The sequence below is a fragment of the Eubalaena glacialis genome, chromosome 11 (genome assembly GCF_028564815.1).
Source record: "Eubalaena glacialis isolate mEubGla1 chromosome 11, mEubGla1.1.hap2.+ XY, whole genome shotgun sequence".
Classification (NCBI taxonomy): domain Eukaryota; kingdom Metazoa; phylum Chordata; class Mammalia; order Artiodactyla; family Balaenidae; genus Eubalaena; species Eubalaena glacialis.
The window spans coordinates 866,625-891,331 of NC_083726.1; the positions used below are offsets into that span (position 1 = coordinate 866,625).

The window sequence follows — 24,707 nt, forward strand, 5'->3', positions numbered from 1 at the left end:
AGCATCAGAGGAAAGAAGACACAGGACACAGCCTACACCACCAATAAAGTTGTATTTTAAGAAAGGCAGGGATTGTCAGGTTGGGTAAGAAAGTAAGACTAACTATATGCTGCCTACAAAAAACACGTTAAACATCAAGACACAAATAGGTTCAAAGCAAAAGGACAGAAAAGGTGCAGCACGCTAACCCAGCCAGGAGCAAGCGGGCGTGCCTAAGTTAGCACGCGATGAGGATGTAAGAATGACACAGCAGCATGACAGGGAGATCACATAAAAGGACAAAGGGGTCAGTTCATCCGACATGCACACATCTACCAACAGATTTTCCAAATGCATGAAGCAAACCTGACAGACCCCAAGGGAGACTTGACCAACCGAAATTACAGATGGGATTTCACACCCCCATTCAGTAGTTAACTGAACAAGTAGACAGAACAGCAGGAAAGATAACAGAAGACTTTAAACCACTATCATCAACTTGACCTAAATGACATTTATGGAACAGTCCAAACAACAACGGAATATCACTTAAAGGTGGACACAAAACATTCATCAAGATAGACTGTTCTCCGGACAGTAAAGCAAATCTCAATAAATTTAAAAGAACTGAAATCAAACAAAGAATGGTCTCTGACAATAAGGGAACTGAATGAGAAATCAACATCAGAATGATATCTGGAAAAATCCTAAATATCTTCAAATAAATAACACTTCTATGTTAAGCTGAGGGTTAAAGAAAAAAAAATCACAAGGAAAAGTAAAGCAAATTTAATCCCAAAGCAAACAAAGGGAAGGAAACAATAAAAGATTTGAAATCACTGAAATTGGGGGCGTGGGAGAAGAGGCAGGGGAGAAAACAAAAAATCAATGAAACCTAACACGGGTTCTTTGGACACATCAACAAAATTGGCAAACTTCTACAGACTGATTAAAGAAAAAAATGGTAAAGACATAAAATTACCAATAGCAGGAATGAAAGAGGGGATTTTCACCAAAGATCTTACAGATACAAAAAGATAGTAAGGCAATAGATGAGTGACTTTATGATGGTAAATTCAGCAGCTTAGATGAAACGGGTAAATCCTGAAAAGACACACATTACAAAAACTCACGAAAGAGATAACCTGAACAGCCCTCTATCTATTTTAAGAGCTGAACCTGTAGTTAAAAACCTTCCCTTAAAGAAACTTCCAAGCTAAGATGGCTTACTCGTGAATTTCAACAAACATTAAAGAAAAAAAAACTGGTGAAACACAAACTCTTCCAGAAAATAGAAGAAACACTTCCCAACTCTTTTTTTTATGAGGTAGTATTACCCTGACTCCAAAACCAGCAAAGACATTATAAGAAAAGAATCAGATTCATATCCCTATGATCATAGAAAAACCTTAAGAAAATGTAGCAAGTTCTTAAAAATTTAACAAATCAAATTCAGCACGACATTAAAGATAATACACCGTGAGTAAGAGGGGTTCATCACAAGCATGGCTGGTTTAGCATTAAAAGATCAACCAACAGAATTCACCACATTAATGGAAAAAAAGGAGGAAAACCATAGAGTCATGTCATTAGATGCAGAAAAACATTTAACATCATTTCTATTCCTATTCACGACAGAAACTCTCAGCAAGGCAGGAAGAGAGGAAAACTTCCTCAGTCTTACAAGGACTTTTAGAAACACTCTACAGTTACCATCACACTGGGCAGGGAAAGCTCAGGAACAAGGCAAGGACCCCCCACCCCCGCCTCACACTTGTACCCAGTGTCGCACTGGGGGTCCAGGCAAGAGGCAGGTCAGGAAGGAAAGGTCACACTGCTTTAGTCACAGAAGACACAGTCATCTATGTAATAAAGGTTCTAAGGCCTCTATGAAGAAGTACTGGATCTCAGTACGTTTAGGAAGGTCACAGGCTCAAGGTCACTCTGCCTTGCTGCTCCTTCCCTTACGACCTCGGTGCCTCGATGTCTTCTCAGTCCTGGACAGTCTTGTCCCCATTCCTCTCTCTGGGTCTGGGAGAAACCAGCTCTTCTCCCTTCACGGCAAACATTACATTCCCGGGTGACTTTGACTCTCTCTGGAGATGCTCCTGGGGCAAAAGCGTGGGGTGACGAGAATGGGAGAGCCAACAGTGACTGTTTACCGTGGGTTCAACCTGTGTTGTCTCATTTAAACCACATGAAAATCTTTTGAGGAAGATTCAGTTTGGTATTTCTCCTTTTACACACGAGGACACTGAGGCTTAGAGAGGGTGAGAAATGCGTCCAGGGCACACGGGTGGAAACAGGCCGCTGCTCGCATCCAGAAGTGAGCACTGGAAGCCCTGGGGGGCCAGAGCGGTGGACAGGAGACAAGAGTGCAGGAAGAAGAAGAGATGTGGCTGTGAGGGCAGCGACATGGATGGACCCGGAGACGATCACACTAAGTGAGTGAGACAGACAGATACCACATGACATCACTTATATGTGGAATCTAAAATATGACACAAGTGAACTTATCTACAAAACAGACTCAGACTTGTGGTTGCCAAGGAGGAGGGCGGGTGGGGGAGGGAAGGATTGGGAGTTTGGGATTAGCAGGTGCAAACTAGTGTCTATAGGATGGATAAACAACAAGGTCCTACTGTATAGCACAGGGAACTATATGCAATATGCTGTGATAAACCACAACAGAAAAAAAACAAGAAAAAAAAAAGCAGTTCGGATCAAAGACTTCAGACCACAGACTCGAGAATCCCTACAAACCCCAAGCAAGATTTAAAGAAAAAGAAAAAAAAAGTGTTAAAAACAAGAGATAAAGCAGACAGATAAAAATTACAAGGGATGGGGCTTCCCTGGTGGCGCAGTGGTTGAGAATCTGCCTGCCAATGCAGGGGACACGGGTTCGAGCCCTGGTCTGGGAAGATCCCACATGCCGCGGAGCGGCTGGGCCCGTGAGCCATGATTACTGAGCCTGCGCGTCTGGAGCCTGTGCTCCGCAACGAGAGGCCGCGATAGTGAGAGGCCCGCGCATCGCGATGAAGAGTGGCCCCCGCTCGCCGCAACTGGAGAAAGCCCTCGCACAGAAACGAAGACCCAACACAGCCAAAAATAAATAAATAAATAAATTAAAAAAAAAAAAATTACAAGGGATGGAGGAACATATTTAAATACCACCAGTGGGATGAAATCAGCAAAATCCAGACTATGGGAAATTCTATAGGACAAACAACCCAGTTTCTTTAACAAACAAATTATACTTGAATCCTGATCGGAATTAGCAAACTGTATAACATTTTTTAGACTATGTGGGAAACTTGGATACTGAATTAACATTCGATATTAAGTAATTCTTAGTTTATTAAGGCATAAAGATATTGTAGATAAAACGTTTCAAAGAATCCCATCTTTTTAAGATACTTACTGAAAAATATCCAGATGAAATATGATTTCTGGTATCTGCTTTAACATAACTAGGTGGGGTGAGGGATACAGATAAAACAAGAGCAGCCTTGAGTTGGTAATTGTTAAAGCCAGGTGATGAGTGCACAGGTCATTACACTAGTATATATTACAACACTTCCATAGGAATTATTTTAAAAAAAGATAACTAGACAGACTACTGACTTTTCAAGAGAAGCAATGTAAACCAGGAGACAAAGGAATGGTATCTTCATAGTTTTGAAAAAAATAAAAGCCAAACCAGAATTCAATACTCAGCAAAAATATTCCTGCAGGAATTAATACGAAATAAAAACACTGTCAGACAAATCAAACACAGAATATGTCACTAGGTGACCTGTACTGAAGGAAATGCAAAAGTGTTCTTCAGGCAGAAATAATCCCACATGGAAATTCAGTGATGGACAGAAAGCGACAAGAGTTAACAAAAACAATAATGGTGTGGGTAAAGAGTGAGGTGCTTGGTGTGCCCACTGTCACTGGGGTGCCTTTGTTTCTAGGCCCTTTCAATGGAATTAAGTAAAAACCATTAATACACACATACGCCTACATGCACACGCACAGGTGGATAAAAACCACATGTTCACGCTGATGCCTCCAATTTCAATCCAACATCCCAGGATCATCCGAGCCTCCCTGTTTCCATATCTGTAACTTCTTTCTCCAATTGCGAGAAATCTGGCTCCCACTAGCCTTAAAAGATTTGCTCATTTGCTCAATCCTACAATATTCAGAAAGTAGTTTCAGAATGCTAACCCATACCACCAAGGAAAAACAAGCTTTTGAACAGAAATATTAGTTTATACATTTTTGTCTTTGGGCTTGAGGGTATATAAACAAGCACTGTGTCCGAGAGTTTCTTGGGTCAGTTTTTTCTCTTAAGTGTAGTTATTTTATTCACTTGAACTACAGTTAAGTTCATTGTTTCAGTTGGTAATACAGCGCAGAACTAAAAGAGCAAAGCCACAATCTCATGGACGAGACCAACAAGAAGACAAGCCTGACAAGGTATTTCCTTAACTCCAAAATATAAGCCACCAGGACAAACCAAGAATATATACAAGGCCCATGTGGTATTAGATCTGTACAGGCAGAAAAAGAAAGCAGCCCTGGGCATGTGATTACTGATAATCCCAAAGTAGCCAACAGGTATTCACCGGAAGCCCCGAGGACCAAGCTGCTGAAACTGGGAGGAGCTTTCTGCACTCATCAGAGCGGATGTATGTCAGGGGTCCAGGGTAAGGTCCAAAGAGGCTGGAGAAAAACCACCCAGCCCATGCTTCCTCCAGGGCAAAGACCCATTTCAAAGAGGAACTGCTGGGAATAGACTATAAATTGAGCAGTTCAGGGACAAAAGAAACAGCAAAGGAAGGGTAGAGAAGGGAGGAGAAATCTCCTGACGCAAGCACTGCTCAGAGTGGTAGGTGAGGACCTCCATAACCCAGTGGCTGCAGGAAAGCAAAGGCAGCGCTAGGCAGTTGTCAATATCAAATTGTTCACAACTCTGGGGGTTAAGCAAAGGCCTGCAACAATCCGAGGAGCATTTATTTAAGAAAAACTGTGGGCGCTCGTAAGAACATTCCACTCCGTCCTTCCTTCCCCACAGGAACCACAGGACCATGGCAGCTGTGAAAAGCAGCAGCCTTGCAGCCACCAGAGGGGCAGACCGGGCCTGCGGCCCCTCACAAAGTCCCACTGTCTGCAGCACTGCCACCACTTGACTTTTGTCACAGGTCCCTGGAAAAGCCCGGCTCACAGGGCACGGTAGTTATTTGACCTGATTCAGAGCCTGCAGTGGGAGAAGCCCTCTCCCTGGGCTTCTGCTGAAAACAGTTGCACTTCTGTAACATCACAGTTGCCTAACCCTGCAACTCCAGTGGGGCAAACAAGAGCCTGGCCAAAGGCTGAGAAGGAAGATGGGGGGACGAGATGTCTGCAGGGAGCTATGAAAGGCTCTGACAGATTCCTGCAGCTGTAGAAGGACAAGCCCAGGAGAGACCTGAGGGGCCACCCCATCTCTCACCTCTGGCTGACCTTGAAGCCCTGTGCAAGGAGAAGGTTAATGCTTGTCCCAACACACACACACACAGGCACAGGCACACGCACAGCTCTTGGCAAAGATGGCGGGTGCATGTGTTGGCAGCATTTAAGGAAATCATTCAGCTCAGTGGATTTCAGGAAATCACTGACGCCAAGCTAACCAGGCAGAGACTGAAGTGTCCAAACACTACAAGGAGTACAGACTTTTCAGAATTAGTCCAGGAAGGTCACTAAAGGAACAAACAGGCAAAAACAAAACAACCCCTCAGCAATAACAACAAATGATGTCCAGTTTTCCACAAAAACAAAAAAATTACAAGACGTGCAAAAAAAAAAAGCAGGTAAGTATGGCCCATACCTGGGGGAAAAATAAACCAAGAAACTGTTCCTGAGGGTGTCCAGAGGCTGGACTTACTAGACAAAGACTTTAAATCAGCTACTCTAATAAGTTGAAAGAACTAAAGGAAACCACATATAAAGAAACTACAGGAAAGCAGGACAATGTCTCACCAAGTAAGTATCAGTATAGAGAGAAAAATTATGAAAAAGAACCAATTATGAAATTAGAAATTATGGAGCTGAAATGCATAACTGTAATGAAAAATTCACTAGAGGGGCTTGGTAGCCAGCAGAAGAAAGAATCAGCAAACTTGAAAGGAGGTCAACTAGAACAGCAAGACAGAAAATCAGTGAGGATAAAGACGACTTGAACAATGCTATTAACCAGCTTGAACTGGCAGATCTACACAGGGCTCCATCCAACAGCAGCACAATACTTCCCCTTTTCAACCGCACACAACACATTCCACAGTACAGACCAGAGGCTGGGCCATAAAACAAGTATGAATAAATTTAAAAGAACTGAAATGATACAAATATATCCTTCAACCAGAATGAAGTTAAATTACAAGACAGTAACAGAGGAAAATTTGAAAAATCAATAAATATTTGGAAATAATAACACATTTCTAAATAATCCACAGGTCAAAAAGAAACTACAAGGGAAATTAGAAAGTATTTTCATCTGAATGAAAATAAAAACACAACAAACCAAAATACATGAGATGCAGCTAAACTGGTGCTCAGAGAGAAATTTAAAGCTTTAAATACCTATATTAGAAAAGAAAAAAGATCTCAAATCAATAATGTAAACATTCACCTCCAGATAAAAAGAAAACAAAAGCAAACTAGAAAAAGAACAGACCAAACCAAGGCAGAAAAAAGGAAATAATAAAGATTAGAGTGGATGCTAATGAAATAGAAAACAGAAAAGTGATATAGAACTTCAATGAAACTGAAAGTTGGTTCTTTGAAAACACTGACAAAATTGACAAATCCCTAGCTAGATTAACCAAGAAAAAAAGAAGACATAGATTGCAAAAACCTGGGAGCATTACCACTGCCCCCTCAGAAACTAAATGAGGGACTTCCCTGGCGGTCCAGTGGTTAAGACTTTGCCTTCCAATGCAGGGGGTGTGGGTTTGATCCCTGGTCAGGGAGATAAGATCCCACATGGCTTACAGCCAAAAAACCAAAACATAAAACAGAAGCAATATTGTAACAAATTCAATAAAGACTTTAAAAATGGTCCACACCAAAAAACCTTAAAAAAAAAAAAAAAAGTAACTAAATGAAATATGAGAGAGGACTATGAACAACTGTCTACCAACAAATTCAACAACTTACATGAAATGGAAAAATTCCTAGAAAGTAACAAATTAACTAAAGTGACTCAAGAAGTAACAGAAAATCAGAATAGACCTATAACAAGTAAAGACATTGAATTAGTCACTTAAAATTTTCCCATGAAGAAAAATGTAGGCCCAGATGGCCTCACTGGTGAATTTTATCAAACATTTACAGAAGAAATGGTATCAATACTCCATAAACTCTTTGAAAGAGGAGGATAGAATACTTTCCAGTTTATTCTAAGAGATCAGTATCACCTGGGTACCAAAGCCAAAGACATAACAAGAAAACTACAGATATTCCTAGATACACAATGTAAAACATAAAAATGGAAGCCGCCACATTTTCAGTAGTAGATAAAGACTGCAGAATAGGAAGCACCGTGAGTTAGGACAAGTTATCCTCAGCCATCTCTCCTTCTCGAATGTTAAAAACTAGTATCAGGACTTCCCTGATGGTGCAGGGGTTAAGTATCCGCCTGCCAGTGCAGGGGACATGGGTTCAAGCCCTGGTCTGGGAAGATACCACATATCACGGAGCAACTAAGCCCCACGAGCCACAACTACTGAGCCCGTGAGCCACAACTACCGAGCCTGTGAGCCACAACTACTGAGCCTGCACTCTAGGGCCCGCAAGCCACAAATACTGAGCCCGTGAGCCACAACTACTGAATCCCGTGCACCTAGAGCCCGTGCTCCGCAACAAGAGAAGCCACCGTGATGAGAAGCACGTGCACCACAATGAAGAGTAGCCCTTGCTTGCCGCAACAAAGACCCAACACAGCCAAAAATAAAACATAAATAAATAAATAAATTTATTTAAAAAACAAAACAAAACTAGTATCAGATAAAAATGAGTGTGGCAGACAGAGTAATCGGTCCTCAAAGAAGTTCACGTCCTAATCCTCAGATCTGTGACTGTGTTAGGTTACATATAGCAAAGTAGGATTATTAATAAGGATGCAGATGGAATTAAGATTACTGATCCAGGATAATAAGAAGATTATCCTGGATTATCTGGGTGGACCCAATGTTATCACAAGAATCTTTAAAAGTGGAAAGAAGAGGCAGAAGAGAGACAGAGGAAAATATGACTTCACAAGGTCAGAGAGATGCAGTGTTGCTGGCTTTGAAGACAGAGGGAGGGGGCCCACATCCAAGGACACAGGCGGCCTCTAGAAAGTGTAAAAGGCAAGAAAACATTCACTGCTAGAGCCTCCAGAAAGAAAGGCAGCCTGCCAACATCTTGATTTAAGCTCAGTGAGACCCATCTCAGATTTCTGACCTCCAAATTTATGCTGTTTTCAACCACTGTTTGTGATAATTTGTTAAAGCAGCACTAGAAAACTAAAACAATAAGCAACAGAAAAGGATTAAGGTCAAATCCTAAAAAGGATAAGAGAAAAAAAAAATAAAGACCAGAAAAACATCTCTATAGAAAATGAAAGCACACCAGAAAAATATAAGCACAAATTAAATAAAAACTATAATTTATTTCAAAAGAAGCTAAAGAAATTAAGAAAATAATACAAAAGAACAAAATAAATCAGAATAGAAAAACACTGAAATGAGGTTATGGATCCTAAGAAAATATTACAAATAAAAGTAAAATGTCATTTTATAAATTGCAAAGCATGAGGCTAGGAGAGAAAAAGGGGAAAGTTGGAGGGGGAAGAAAGAGAAAGAGCTCTCTCCTTTCAAACAAGAGAATGAAGCCAGCAAAAAGGGGTGGTGGGTGGTGGCCATGGGCTGTGTATACGGCCTCCCTGTAACCTGAAATCTTCAGCAAAATAAACACACACGCTCAAAAAAATAACAAAAAGTAAAATGTCATTTTAAGAATAAAGACTAAGTTAGAAGCAACATAAGAACAAATAAACCCCACAGATGATTTCTTAAGATAAACAGAAGAGTTTAGAAAATAAAGGTTTTTAATGAAGAAGAAATGAAGAGCTAAAAAAGACTCAGGAGAAACTGGCCAATTGAAAACACAGGCAAAGAAGATCCAACACATGTATAACCAGAGCATCCCCCACAGAAAAGGGAGGGGGACAAAGCAAAAGAAGAGAATCCTAAACACTTTGAAATAAAAATTGTGAAACTACATATATTGAAAGAGCATACCATAAAGCTGAGAAAATCCATCCTTAACAATGAACACTGAGGTATATTCTAGGAAAAATCACTGGACTTAAAAAAAAAGAAATGCCATTGAGGGGAAAACCAAGGTCACGTACAAGGGGAAGAAAATAAAATTGTCATGAGTTTGACAGCAATGTTTTATGCTATAAAACAATAGAATAACATATTTAAGACATCTGAGGAAAAAATACATGAGCCAAGCATTTTATATCCAGTCAACCTGGCTTTCAAGTAAAAGGGACACAGAAAAACTATTATCAACATGCAAGAAATCAGGAAATACTTTTCCTTGAGTCCTTCCGGAGAAATCTACCAGAGAAAAGAACCTCAACCAAAAAGTCCAGAGAAACACTGATGAAAGGACGGCGTGAGTGCTCAGTATATACTTCCTCGCAGGACTAAGACTGAGTGAGGGTCTCTGGGAGAGAGCACAGTAGGCAGTGGCTACCGCGCTTCCACGTAGAGTCCGAATCACTGCAAAGAGGGATGGGAAGACAATGGGAAGTCTTAGGCAAAAAGCACCAACCTGTTTTCAGTAACGACACAGCCACTGTTACTCGGAGACTGAGGTGTGTACAGTGAGAGTGAAGCAGACGAGTGACCAGCGATAGCACAAGACTCTCACCTCCCATGTCCTTGAGAACCAGCATCCTCAGACAGAGACAGAGACCCAGGATAAGAAAGGTCAAATGCACATCCTACAGTAGGTGAGCAGGACACCTACCCCAGCTCTGCTCACTGCAAAGACCTAAAAACAGTGACCAACCCGATGGGAATGAGCTTACCTGACATCCAGACTATGGTTGTGAAACATCATTTCCCATTAAAGAAGACCAGGGCTTTTGAAGGAATGGCTGATTGCAGGTCTTGGGCAGGAAGAATACAAAATGAGCCTAGAACATTCTGGCATACCAGAGAGCAAGGAACCTCTGAGAGAGGAGGAGAATTGTGTCAGAAGGATCTAGGCGCCAACTTGTAAGGGCTCCCACTGTCCAAAAAAATGAGATAATTTGAACGTAAATAAGGATCATCATAATAATGCATTAAAACACATCAAATATGTTAAATCTGTGAGTGCATAACACCGAAATAAAATGCTCCGTTGGTCACCTTTGGAGGATGATAGGAAACTGATAAAGAGAAAGAAGCAAGCATTTTTCTTCAGTTTCCTACATAAACTACAGCACCAGATAACCGTGGAGGAGCTAAGGACAGGGTCCTCTTACTCCAAGCCCAGCTCATGAACAAAGACGCAGTAACTGAGCCGGAACGTCCCTGTCCCATAACTTCTTACCGATTAAAGCCTGCAGGTCTGTGTATTGCTGGCTGCCAACAGCAAAGAGAGTGAGAGCCTCACACACGAGGTCCTTCCTAAGGGAGCAACACAGCAGCCAGGAAGGAGGCTGGACCTCATCAGGCCTTAGATCCACCGCCAATTTAAAGGAACCAAGAGCAGGGAAACACATTAAACCACACCTGAGGGCCATGGCTGGCAAAATCCAGACTGAGAAACACGAGTCCAGCCACCTGGCTTCTTCCACACCAAACTCCCACGGGAGGCGGGGGTGCCCTGTAGGTAAGGGACTGAAATGTCACGTAAAAAACAGGCAACACTTAACTACTGCTTAAAGACGTGCAATCCCGTCATAAAACTACGAAGAAAGGGAAGTATTTGCCATCAAAGGGAGGGATGTGGCTGGGATAGGGCACGTGGAAGGATTCCAGGGAGGGCAAAATTTTCTCTCTTGACCCAAGGGATGGTTACAAAAGTGTCCACCTTATCATAACCCATCAAGCTATTAATTTATGCAGTTTGTCTCTGTGCTATACTTTATTTATTTTTATTTTAGGCTGTGTCGGGTCTTAGTTGCGGCACGCGTGATCTTCGTTGAGGTATGCAGGATCTTTTTCGTTGCAGTGCACGGGCTTCTCTCTAGTTGTGGCGCGCAGGCTCCAGGGTGCATGGGCTCTGTAGTTCGCGGCACGCAGGCTCTCTAGTTGAGGCGCACGAGCTCAGTAGTTGCCCCGCGGCATGTCAGATCTTAGTTCCCTGACCAGGGATTGAACCTGAGGTCCCCTGCATTGTAAGGAGGATTCTTTACCACTGGACCATCAGGAAAGTCCCTCTGTGCTATATACTTTAAGGTAAAAAGGTTTTTAAAAACCTCATGAGGGGCACCCCTGGTGGCGCAGTGGTTAAGAATCCACCTGCCAATGGAGGAGACACGGGTTCGAGCCCTGGTCCGGGAAGATCCCACATGCTGCGGAGCAACTACGCCCACGCACCACAACTACCGAGCTTGCGCTCTAGAGCCTGCGAGCCACAACTACTGAAGCCCGCGCGCCTAGAGCCCATGCTCCGCCACAAGAGAAGCCACTGCAATGAGAAGCCAGCGTACCGCAACGAAGAGTAGCCCCCGCTCGCCACAACTAGAGAAAGCCTGCACACAGCAACGAAGACCCAACACAGCCTATTTTCTCCAACTTTAAAAAAACACACACACAAAAAAACACCTCATGAAACTATCGTGCCACGGGCAAGGACCACCCCAGCAAGAGGGAGGCCCCGCCCCACTGCCCTCGGCACAGACGGGAGGGTCAGGCAGGCCCTGGGTGTAAAGGCACCCACACATGTGAACGTGCATCTGGAACGTGGTCATCAGGAGAGACTTTCACCTTCTATTTTATATATTTCTCTACTACTGGGCTAGTTTTGTACATATTATTTCAAAATCATAGATAACAAAGATGTTTCTTTTTCTTTTTCTTTTTCTTTTGGCCACACCGCGCAGCATGGGGGATCTTAGTTCCCCGACCAGGGATGGAACCAGGGCCCGCTGCAGTGGAAGCATGCAGTCTTAACCACTGGATTGCCAGGGAAGTCCCTGTTGTTTCTATTTTAGGAAAAATGCTGTCATTTGCTCTAGCAGCTTACTACTAAAGAAAATAATTTTTCTACTATTTTAGCACCAAATTTTTAAAAAGACAAAAAAGCATGTTAGCTTTAGTTTTCAAACCACAAAAGAATTATGTTGCTGAGGCATTTTTGATAATTTTCTATGTGTGTGAATAAAAATTTGGTTTTGGCCACCTATCCTAAAACTTTGGAGGCTACTCTGGCCTTGAAAGGCGAGGGCTACCTATTCACCGTGCATCTGGATGGCATCTGGAACCAGCCGTTCCGTGGTTCTGCTTCTATTCTCCAGCAAATCAGATTTAGTCTAAAATAAAATCAATCAGCATGAATATTAAATAGGGCGATCAATGACAATAAGGGAAATGGTCCTTCTAGAACAAATCCAGTCAGTTTCCTTGTTGTGGACGCTGCCCCCAGCCCCTGGCCCCCCAGGGCAGAGGGTGCCCTGTCTCACTCGGCCCCGCCCATCTCTTGACAGCTAGAGGACCGCTCTGAAGCACCGAGGAGATTAAGAAAATACAGGTACACTCGAACAGTGTGAGTGAGCACGGCGACCCTAAATTATAAGCAGAGACTAGAGGGAGAGGAGGATGAGGGGTAGAAAGGAGGCATCCAAAACCCACATGTTCTGAAACTCACTTTACATTTTTTAGTTTCAAAGCCGAAAACACCTAAAAGTAAAGGGAGCTAATCAGAGGATCCTCTCCATGGGCTAGAAAAAAACAACATGTATGGAAAATTCTCAATTTCAGGCATGTGTTCTGACTTAGAGAATATATGGTTATTTTTTATTTTAAGAATTAAAGAAACTGTGTTCCAAACTATTGTACTGCAGAAGTAAGTGTCAGGATGAATTCCCATGGGCAGCGTTTCCCAGTTCTCACCCTGCAGAGGCCGGCCGGGCTCCGTGACTTACATCTTTCACTCAATGCCCTCATCTGCTTTGACACCAGACACATCCAACTTGGTGAAGTATATTTTCCCATTTTTCACGTTGAAGCGGGAGCACACTAAAGGCAACTACTTCAGGCCTCACCGGATCAGACTGGAAAGACCCCAAACCTTGGTACCACCTCTCGGTGAGGGTGAGAAGAGTGCCGGTGGAGAGCAAGCCGGGATGGCACCTTGGCAGGGGAATCTGGAAACACCTTCCAAATTACATTCACCCAGGGACCCAGCAATCCCACTGCCAGGCACAGACCCCAGAGACGGCCTCATCAAATACAAAACAACACCTGCCTAAGGTCAGTCACTGCAGTTCACAGCCAGACTGGAAAACCACTCAAACACCCACCAGTAAGGACTGATACACACACAGGCTGTTGAATAAAAAGCAAGACACATAGCATAAATAGTATTTGTTACGTTTTATGAAAGACAGGAGGGAAAACAAGGGAAGTTACAAATACGTGTGTGTGTGTGCTTATTTTTGCAGGATAAAGTAGAAATAGAAAAAAAAATGGTTGCCTATAGGGGCTTCCCTGGTGGCGCAGTGGTTAAGAATCCGCCTGCCAATGCAGGGGACACGGGTTCGAGCCCTGGCCCGGGAAGATCCCACATGCCGCGGAGCAACTAAGCCCGTGTGCCACAACTACTGAGCCTGCGCTCTAGAGCCCGCGAACCACAGTTACTGAGCCCGTGTACCACAACTACTGAAGCCTGCGCGCCTAGAGCCCGTGCTCCGTAACAAGAGAAGCCACCACAATGAGAAGCCCGTGCACCACAACAAAGAGTACCCCCGCTCGCCACAACTAGAGAAAGCCCGCACGCAGCAACGAGACCCAACACAGCCAAAAATAAATTAAAAATAAAAAAATTTAAAAAAAAAAGGTTGCCTATAAAGAGTGGAGGAGATAGGAATGCAAGTGAGATTTCTGATCGTATCTTTTATATAATGTTGACTTTTGAGCCATGTGATTATCTGTACATTAAAATTTAGAAAATTCCAAATCTGAAACAAATAGACCTAATTGTGTATCAAATGAGCAACCATAACGCAGACAAAGAATGTTCACCAAGGGGCTTTAACACACAGGCCTTTTTTCATCCAAAGCACAATATGTACTAAAGACAAAAAGAACTTAAAAACAAAAAAACACCTTAAATTTTGCTAAGTGATTTCATCAGCAGTAGTAACATAATATTGTCATTTAACCCATTTTTTGTGTACTTTAGCATAAAACAAATAAGTAATTATGCCAATGGCATTAAGGAATCATAATTTTCTACTCAATGCCCTGTGGTGACCTAAATGGGAAAGAAATCCAAAAAAGAGGGGATATATGTATACCTATAGCTGATTCACTTTGCTGTACAGTAGAAACTAACACAACATTGTAAAGCAACTATACTCCAATAAAAATTAATAAAAAAGAAAAAGAATCAAAATTTTCAGGATAAGAAAAAGACAGAGGGACCTTCCCTGGTGGTGCAGTGGTTAAGAATCTGCCTGCCGACGCAGGGCACATGGGTTTGATCCCTGGTCTGGGAAGATCCCACATGCCGTGGAGCAACTAAGCCCGTGCGCCACAACTACTGAAGCCCGCGCACCTAGAGCCCGTGCTCCACATCAAGAGAAGCCACGGCAATGAAAAACCCGCGAACTGCAACGAAGAGTAGCCCCACAACGAAGAGTAGTTCGCCACAACTAGAGAAAGCCCGCGTGCAGCAGCAAAGACCCAATGCAGCCAAAAATAAATTAATTAAAAAAAAGAAAAGAAAAAGACATTTTTTAAAAATCAAAGAAATTAAGTAAAACTATGTAATTTTAAATCTGCATTGAAAATATCAGTATAACTCTTGATGTTTTAAAAATACATTTCCTAGCTCTGTGCACCAGACCAACACTTAAAGCTTCAATAATACACAAACACAACAAACAGATCTAACACCTAGATCTTGGTTTCTAAATACCTTCTGCACTGAAGGGAACCAAAGCACTCTGCAGAAAGAGCGGACTGAAGCTCTGGCAAAGGAACGGAAGGTGGCAGAAGGGAAGTGCTGCCAGGATGATGCCAAAGCAGCACCCGGAGCCGGCTTCGCCGGGGCTCCTGACAGGTCAGTCACAACCATCTGAACACCAAAAAAACAGAACCAGAGGACTTTAATAGATTACAATGTAACGAATAAATGAAAACCTGTTAGTCAGCACTGATACTGAAGGAAGAAAAAGGACAAATAAAAACATTTGCCACAATGCAGGTGAATATTACAGCCACTGCTCCCCAGAAAGAGGTAATACAGGGAGAGAATTCAGCATTTTTCCTGTCTTCCTTGAATGTAATGGACGAGGGAAACACAGATGAAATACAGAAAGAAAGAACAACAGCCCTAGAAAGTGGGTGTCAGTCCCAAAAGGACAGCCTCTGAGGACGGCAAACAGGAAGCCCAGCAGCACCCGCGTGAAGACGTGCAGGTCCCAGGCTGGTGGCATCCGAGGATGGGAAGCAGCTGTGGACACCGAGGGCCAACTATGACTTATCCTCGGGTTTCCGACTATGCGGAGGGTGGCGCCCCTAACCGCCTGCTGTGTTGTTCAAGGGGCAACTGTAAACAACAAAGAAGGAAAATGGCAAACAAACCCAGAACATGGGACATTCGCAAGACAACTGGCCTAGTCTCCTCAAAAAGGCAGTGTCATGGAAAAAAATGGGGGCAGGTTATTATTCCAGAATAAAAAAGGCTAAAGAGACAGACTCAGTGCAATGACCTGGACTAGATTCTGGTTTGGAACAAACAAGCTAATTAAACACAAGTAGGGAAATCTGACTGCGGCTTGGCCACTGAATGTTATGAGGGATTATCATTCAGTTCCTTCACAGCTGTACTGCTGGTGAAAGAGAACATCCCTTTGCCTTTTCTTTTTCTTTTTTTGGGGGGCCACGCTCTGCGGCATGCGGGATCTTAGTTCCCTGACCAGGGACTGAACCCAGGCCACAGCAATGGAAGTACTGAAGCGCCAAGACCTAACCACTGGACCGCCAGGGAATTCCTCCCTTTACCTTTCCTTAGAAGACAAGGACACTGAGAGGTGAAGTGCTGTGATATCTGCAATCTCCTTAGAGGAAGTCTGGAAGCACCAGACAGGCGAAGGTGGCAGCCATGGCAATGTCGTGACAAGTGCTCCATCTTGGGGCAGGCCGGAGAGCACCACGGACTGCTCTTCCAACTCTCCACAGCGCGGCCTTCAAGGCACAGAAGCACGTCCACAGCGCGGCCTTCAAGGCACAGAGGCACGTCCACAGCGCAGCCCTCAAAGCACAGAGGCACGTCGACAGCGCAGCCTTCAAAGCACAGAGGCACGTCCACAGCGCAGCCTTCAAGGCACAGAAGCACGTCCACAGCGCAGCCTTCAAAGCACAGAAGCACGTCCACAGCGCAGCCTTCAAGGCACAGAAGCACGTCCGCTTTCAACTCAAAGCCCACGTGCTCCCCACGAGCTGCCAAGCACACCGAGGGCATCAGGGCCGCCGCCGGCACCCCTGCCTCGCTCACCCTTGGACGTGGCAGTCTTTCCACCAAGGCTATAAACTAAGATCTGGTCCACGTCTGAGAGTAACTGTAGCACTTTCTGAGGGTGGGGAACCATGACTCACATATTCCAGGGGTGGCAGCAGCGTCAACTGCCTCCCATGCGGAAGCGCCAGCACCCACTCACATGGAGACACCACCACCCAGGCCCGGCCAAGCTGAGGCGGAGGACCCAGACTAAGAGCCAGAGCCCACTGCAAAGGGGTGAACTCAGAAACCCAGAACCGGAGCCACTCCACGACATATGGTCAGAAAACCTGATAAGGCCACCCTGGAAACAAAGCACATCCCAGAGCAGGCAAACAGACTCCGTTCGGGTCGGCTGGTCCGCGTTCTACCCCTGAAATGTTCTGGGTCACAGACCAGGGCTATCTGGGTTGTTCCGCTCTGTCTTTCTGAGGGTCCCTTTACCCAACACCAGCACCTTCTCCCCCGGGGTACAGGGCAGTCCCACCAGTGACAGGTTTGAAATTGCTGCCGTGGCTGGAAGCTGCTGGAAGAGTGTTTAGAGTCCTTTTACTTCCGGGATGTGGCACACGGCCTGCGGCAGAGTAACCGGAGCTCTCACCAAACAGCACACAGCTCCCTCCGCTGCTGCCTCTGTGGCACGAGGGCCACAAGGTAAGGCTCAGTTAGCCGTGGCCTTGGATGAAAACGCAGCCCCTTGATTTACATCTGTGGGGGGGGTGAGGCAAAACAGAGCAGGTGCAGGCCGCCCAGATCAAAGAGCCATCGCACAGAGCACCCGGGTGGGTCTCTGGGCGGGGGCCACCCCAGCCCAGCCCAGCATCGGTGGTTTCTACGACACAGACTTTGCGGGGGGGAAAGGGCGGGGCCCGGCTGCTGGAAGACCTTCACCTGAATGCGAGCGGAAACCAAGCAGAGCGGGCACCTGATCACGGCTGGGAAGGGGGCTTTACGACAGGACATGGGCTCAAACAGAGGGGCCAGCCTCTCCCCCACACCGCTGCTTCTTACTCAGGGCCTCCACTCCATCACCCGCAGACCCTGCAGGGCGGGGCTCAAAGGTCCTCTCCGCCTGAGAGAGGTCTTCCCGGAGCACGCTTCTCCCACTGCCGTCACCCCGCCCTCGCCTGCCTGCGCTCTTCCTGGAGCAGCCCTCTCTGGGTTGAGTCCATCCCACCAGCACCATGTTAAGTTCTCCTATGGCAGGGCCTTCTTTTAAAAACCACTGTTGCCCCCAGCAGGTAGAACAGCACCAGGTGCAGAGTAGAGAGGCGAGAAAACCTCATGCAGAGTCAGGCACCTCTGTCTCTCCTGGTCCCCTCTACCTCAGAAATAGGGGGCATGAGAAGAAAATACTTTATTTTATTCCTAACAATGCCTTCCAGGATTTGAACTATCAATAGCACACATCAAACAATTAGCTAGGAAGTGATCTGAACTATTCCAGGACGATGCAAAGTCAGGCAATGACAAGTAGGGTAAGGGAGAGGGCAGGAAAGCCAGGGGTGCGGAAAGGGCCGAACATCTGGAAGCTGACTGACGAGAACTCTGCTGTCATCCAGACACTGAAGGGAGGCCTGACGGAGAGGCTGCAGGACGGTCGGGGCTAGAGGCAAACTGTGCCTTTTTATGCAGCTAAATTCACTCAAACACAAAACGTAAATACGAATGATGGTTCCTACAGCTTATGTCAAGTCCTGAGATTTAAATAGCACCTTGAGGGCTTCCCTGGTGGCGCAGTGGTTGAGAGTCTGCCTGCCGGTGCAGGGGACACGGGTTCGAACCCTGGTCTGGGAGGATCCCACATGCCATAGCGTAGCGGCTGGGCCCGTGAGCCACAACTACTGAGCCTGCGCGTCTGGAGCCTGTGCTCCGCAGCAAGAGAGGCCGCGATAGTGAGAGGCCCGCGCACCGCGATGAAGAGTGGCCCCCGCTTGCCGCAACTGGAGAAAGCCCTCGCACAGAAACGAAGACCCAACACAACCATAAATAATAAAATAAATAAATAAATAAATAAATAGCATTCCCTTTAAAAAAATAATGATAAATAAATAGCACCTTAAATATCAAACAGTAACTAAAAGAATGACAGTCGCTGTCTCTCAGTCGCAGGCCTTGTGCAGAGAAGCTCAGAAGGAAACAGAATGCTGGTGAGGGAGAGTCGGGGGGCCCCCAACCAACCATCAGAGGCTCCTCACTGTGCCCCAGAGTCGCTCACCTGCCCCCCTCCCCTCGCCAGGCAGTCCTCACACTGAAGGAGATCAGACCAGAGTTCAGATGAAGGAGTTGAAGCCAGGCAGAGAGAAACACAAACACAGAGTGAAGGACAGCACTGACCACCATCACTGCTCTTCATGCTGCAACAGCTCCACTGCCCAGTTCTGGTCACTCTCCAAATTCTACGCCGGACAGGGATCTGAAATACAGGTACACACGTTGCCTTCACTACGTAAATACCGCATCAGCTCCTTTGCACAGACACAGAATTCAGTCAGTGACCCTAATAGTTCACTTAAAACCTTTCCCAGTGCGTTAGGAACATTCTTTGCACAGCTTGAGCCACTCACAAGCCTCCTCCTCTGTGTGGTGACACTGAAAAACAGGGCAGAGTTTTCATGTCCAAAGACATCAGGAATTAACCAGAACAGTGGAGGGGGAAGGGGTGTCAAGTAAACACTTGTGAAGTGGACTCAAGTCTGAGCTTTCTTCCGAGATAGGCGATTACCTTCTTGAAGAGTCATAGACTCTTTCTTAAGTTTTCTAGATCTTTTCCCGAGAAAATGTAAATCATGATGAGCAGATATAATCTGTTTAAGGATTACAGGAAGTGTGCATCCATGCATGGACAGCCCATTGGAAAACCCTGAGTACGGTTTCCTCCCACAAGATAACTTTGTATGGAAATTAATTCATAATTGAAATTTGGCTTATTCAGAGCACTTTCTAAAAACTCCAACTAAATCCTTCATCGTCTCCTAATTTTATTACCATGATATAGAGAAAACATCAAAAATTAATATAAAAAGTCACAAGAATGCACCATTATCATACTGGTGCGTTATCATACTGGTCTCATGAAAGTCTAAAGTGGATTTTTCAAAATTATGGACCTGCTCTTAAAGCTGGAAAAAAAAAAAAAAAAACCTATGGACTGATCTGATCAGAGTTAACTTCAAAGCAAATAACTTCCCTTTTTTATGAACATGAGAATGCCAACAGAAGTTTCTCCTGATGGCTCAGCTTGGCAGGGACTTGCTTCCAGAGAGGTGCATGTATTTGTCTACTGAAAGTCACCCAAAATACAAGGAGAGTCAAGGGGGCTGGCAATTCTCTTAAGCAACAGGGATGGTGTGGGTCACAGAAAAAACACAAAAGAAGATACACAAATGACTCCACCTTTACTTCGGTCTAGAAAAACAACCGCAATTGGAAAAAACACCTGAAATTATGCTTTGCAATTTGATTCATATTTTCACTACTTAAACTTGAGTGGTCCTACCCAGAACAACGTACAATAACTAAAAAGCATCAGAAGCATGTAGTAATAACGAAGGTCTCATCTGCTTCCTAAGACATACGTAAATAAGGCCCCTGGTTGCCTCTTCCTGGAAGTGCACTGAAAATAAAATACTGTATCTAGAGGAAAATCCTAAACACGTAACTTGTAAGGCGATTCGCTGTGGTGGCGGAGGGCAAAGGACTTCAGCAAAGACGCCCAAAGAGCACCTGTCTGCTGCTGCGCGGAGCTGCCCGGCCGCCGGCCGGCGACCCCCACCCCAGCACCGGGCTTCCCCGACGACTGCGGCGCCCGGTCCCGCCCCGCACGCACAGGCGCCCGCGTGGTCAGCCCGTAAACTTCACACCGGCCGGGCATTTCTGCCCCCGCGCTCTCCCGAGCCCCTGGGCCCGCGCCCCGTCTATCCCATCTCCGCAGCTGCGGCCGGGCCGGGTGTCCGCACCAACTTTCCACCACTTCAGGTGTTTCCTCCACCAAACCCTGCAGCCCGGAACACGCGCCCCGGGTGCGACCGTCCGCGGGCCCATCGCGCGCCAGCTGTCAGCCGAGCCGGGGGCCGGGGGCGCGGGCCCGGCGCTCGGGCACCGTGGTCGAGTCGAGCGGCCCGGGCGGGGTCCCGGCGACAGGAGGCCGCGCCCCCGCCCCCCAACCCCCGGCCCCGCGCAGGCGACATCGCGGCGACCCCGGCCGCGGCCCCGGCCCGGCTCCCCGACCCCTGCGACCTCCGGCCCCCAGCCGGACCCCCGGCCCCGACCCCCGCGACCCCGGCCCCGGCCCGACGGCGCGCCAAGACGGCCGGGCCCGGGTCGCGAGCTCGCGATGAGGCAGAGTCGGCGCCGGCCGCACACTCACCGCGGGCGCCGGGCGTGGGGCGGCTCCCGCCCGGCAGCGGACGACGGCCGCGCAGGCGGACTCACTCCCATTCATTAGCCGCGGCTTTGTCTGCCCCCGCGCCCCTCCCGCCGCCGCCGCCGCCGCCACCGCCCGCCCGCCCGCGACGCCGCCGGACGCTGCACCCCTCCCAGGGCCCCGCGCGGCGCGGGGCGGGGAAGGTGGGGGCGGGGCCAGCGCGCGCAGGCGCAGTGCCCATATGCCCGTCCCTCCCTGGGGCCCGGCCGGTCCGGCCGCTCGAGGGGCCGAGGCGCTGCTGACGGGGCAGGCGCAGTCCCGCCGTTCGAGGGGCCGAGGCGCTGCTGACTGCGCAGGCGCAGTCCCGCCCCCTGGCCGGTGCGGGTCAATCACGCAGGCGCAATCCTATCCCCGGGCCCGTGCGGGCCGACCGCGCAGGCGCAATTCCAGCGCGCCGGCCCCCGCCCCCGGGTCGGGCCACCCGGGCTGCTGCGGGGTCGGAGTCGTCGGCGGGGTGGGTTGCCGCGGTGTTGCTGGTGGATCGGCCGTTGGCGGCCGACCGGACGCATACGTGCCGGGGCGCCGAGGGCTGCGGCGTGACGGGCGCCCGGTTCTGCCCGTAGGTGCGCGCAGGTGCCGGCAGGTGCGCGGGGCGCGGCCCCCAGAGCGGCCGGCCGCGGAGCCTCGGGAGGTGAGAGGGTGGGGAGCCCACCTGTGCGGGAGCCCTGAGCTCGGCTTACCCCGGAACAGCGCCGAGCGTCCTTCCCGTAGAGGGGCTCCGAAGGGCTCTGCGCGACGTGCTGGGTGCACTTAAGCCCTTAAGTCTAAGGCGATAAGGTGCTGCCATGCGCGGCCTCGTTCGCCGGAGAACGGGGATTAAAACTTAACCCCTGTGGGGGCCGGGGGAACAGAGCCCCTTCCTCTGAAGTGGCCGGCTCCGGAGAGGCCTCGGGCCGGCGGGCTGGGGCTTCCGAGCAGCCGCTCGGGAGAGGCCCAGCGCAGCAGGTGCTGAACACACGGAACTCGGGCTCGCTTTCGGTATTTGTAAGATCCGGACATTTCACGTATAGTTTCCTAATACAAATTTATGCGCAGACCAAATAAATTCTGCAGAGTGATTTTGGCCCAGAGGCCCCTCCTTTGTCACCCTGTTTTAGACTACAGCTTATTTTGTATGAAAACGAGACAAATATGTTCATTTCCTAAGTCTTAATGTAATGATTAGGAAGTCTTTCTTTCAGCAATTATTGGCCTAGTTCAGAGGGGTGAGTCGGGCGTGTAAGGGGCCCTTCTCCCCAGAGCCCTTCTCCCTTCGCCACCCTCCCGTGGCCTCCATGACGCCCCCCCCCGTGGCTCCCCTCCCCACCCTCCCGCGGCCTCCGCGACCACCACCCGCTCCCAACTCTGGCTGCCTTCTTGGCCACTGGTCGCACTCCAGCCTCAGGGACCTGACTTCTGTGCCTGAGCCAGGCAGGGGGGAACTTAGGACCTCTCACACTCTCTCTAATTTACTCATTTATTACCAAATCTCAGTGGCAGCAGGGTTTTGCTCTTTTGTTCTCACTGCTGGCGCTGCCTGCTGGATGCTGCCTGGCCCAGGGCAGTGGTGGATGTTTGTTGTAAAGCTCAGGGGGCAGCTAACTATGGCCACAGTCCAAATCCTGCCGCCACCTGTTTTGGTTCGGACTCCGAGCTAAGAATGTTTTCTCAGTTTTTAATGGCTGGGGAAAAAAAAAAAAAATTTAATGACATGAAAATTCTGTGAAATGCAAATGTCGGTGTCCACTGGAGGTTTCCTGGAACACAGGCGTGCCCACCCATTCATGGACCACCTACAGCTGCTTTTGCCACGCAGGCCACGTTGAGGAGCTGCAGTAGAGACCCTATGACGGGCAAAGCTAGCAATATTTGCTTTCCAGCCCTTTACAGAAAAAGTTGCCAACTCCTGCTCTAGATGAACGAGCAGCCTCTTACCCGGTTTCCCCGCTAGTCATTCCTCCACTGACTCTATCAAGGGGGTCCCTGTCTTAGAGTCAAAGCCAGAGTTCTTACTGCCATGGTGGCCAGGCCCACACTGCCTGACTCCTGCTGCCCTGGCCCTGCCTGGCCCTCGTTGACTGCTCCAGCCACACGGTCCTCTTCTGGGTCCCACCTCAGGGACTTTGCACTGGCTGTTTCCCCGGCTGGAAGGCTCCTCCCCAGATGTCTGCCCATCTCACCCCTTACCTCTTCAGATCTTTGCCCACATGTCACTGTCTTGGGGCGGGGGGCTCCCCCTGGTCTTTCCCTATAAAGCAGTGCCCCACCCAGCCTCATTCTTCTCTGACATTGACTTGTTCGTGGTCAACCTCCCTGAGTAGAATGAACGCTCCAGGAGAGCAGGGCCTTCTCTTCCCTTGCGATGTACGATGCCCAGTGCTGAGAGGAGGGAGCACTTCCTGAGTCCTGGTGGGATGGGTTGGTTGAGTCCCCACCATTGCCCGGCACTGATCTGACGTGGACATAAAAGATTCTCCTGGCAGAATGGCTACAGCTCTTCCCCGAGGGACTCACCAGGTCCACCCTCTGTCCTTCATCCACGTGTACCTTTCACATCCTGCAGGTCGGTCAGGTGTGGCCTGCTCTGACCTCACCTAGGAAGGATTTTTGTTCTATACCCAGGGTGGCCATATAACTTAATGCTCAGATGGGGCACCATGGGCATGAAATGGGGCGCTACACTCATGAGACTGGCACCAGCATAAACTGGACTGTTCAGTGAGTCAGGACACCGTGTGGCCTTGTCAACAGCTGCGGGGCATTCATGTACCAAATCCTGGATGAGCACTTTCTGTGTGCCCAAGATGCTGGATCTTACTTTTAATTTAAACTGAACAAAAGTGTGACCTCCTGGGTTTTATCCAAGTTCTGAGCACGGACTTGGAGCCCCAGGCAAGAGGGAGGGGTTTGTGCCCTGCCTGGTACCGGGCGCTATGTGTAGTCCACGCTCAGGCAACATGGGGAATGAAGAGTGACCGACCACCTGCTCTGAGGTCACTGAGGCCACCGAGGCAGAGGACTGACCTGCAGCACCCTCGGTGGCCCGGATGGCTCTCTGTCCATGCGGGCCGCACTGTGGTCCTTGGAGGGGGTTCACCCCATGCTCAGCTTCCCAGTCACGTGACCATGGGCAAGTTTCTCAAATGTGAACTGAGATTGCAAGCCCAGCTCGGGGGCCGTGAGGTTGATGGTGTCACGTGTGGAAGCAGCTGGGCCCCCTGGCCCTGGTGACCGCATCCAGGGTCCTGAGGGCCAGGCCTGAAGTGAGGGCGGCGGCACCATGGAGCGCCGTGGTTTGGGGGTGGACACCCTGTCTCCTGCTGCGGGTGCCGTGGGCAGCCCTGCAGCTGAGAACTCGGAGTCCGTGGTTACCTCCTCCTGGAGTGCGGGGCTTTGTGGTTCCGGGACCGGGAAAGGGGTCCGCCTCTGTTGTCCTCAGCACACGTCCCTGCCTTTCCTTCAGGGCAGCAAGAATGTGTGTGTGCGTGTGTGTGCGTGCGTGCGTGTGCGCGCGCGTACGTGTGCGTGCGTGCGTGTGCGTGTGTGTGCGCGCGCGCGCGCGCAAGAGGGGGACCGCTCT

At 48.2% G+C, this 24,707-nt stretch overlaps 1 protein-coding gene across 2 annotated transcripts in view; it reads right to left on the minus strand.

Moving 5' to 3' along the window:
• Positions 1-21,219, minus strand: part of ZBED4 (zinc finger BED-type containing 4) — a 28,672-nt gene extending 7,453 nt beyond the window's left edge. Inside the window, exons 1-2 of one of the 2 annotated variants that reach the window (XM_061204608.1) lie at positions 21,092-21,219; positions 19,060-19,138 (exon numbers count right to left, since the gene is read on the minus strand). The gene's annotated coding sequence lies outside the window, so the exon portion shown is untranslated. The remainder of the gene's footprint in view (positions 1-19,059; positions 19,139-21,091) is intronic. The other variant, XM_061204609.1, reaches the window with a different exon arrangement.
• Between the last annotated feature and the right edge of the window lie 3,488 nt (positions 21,220-24,707).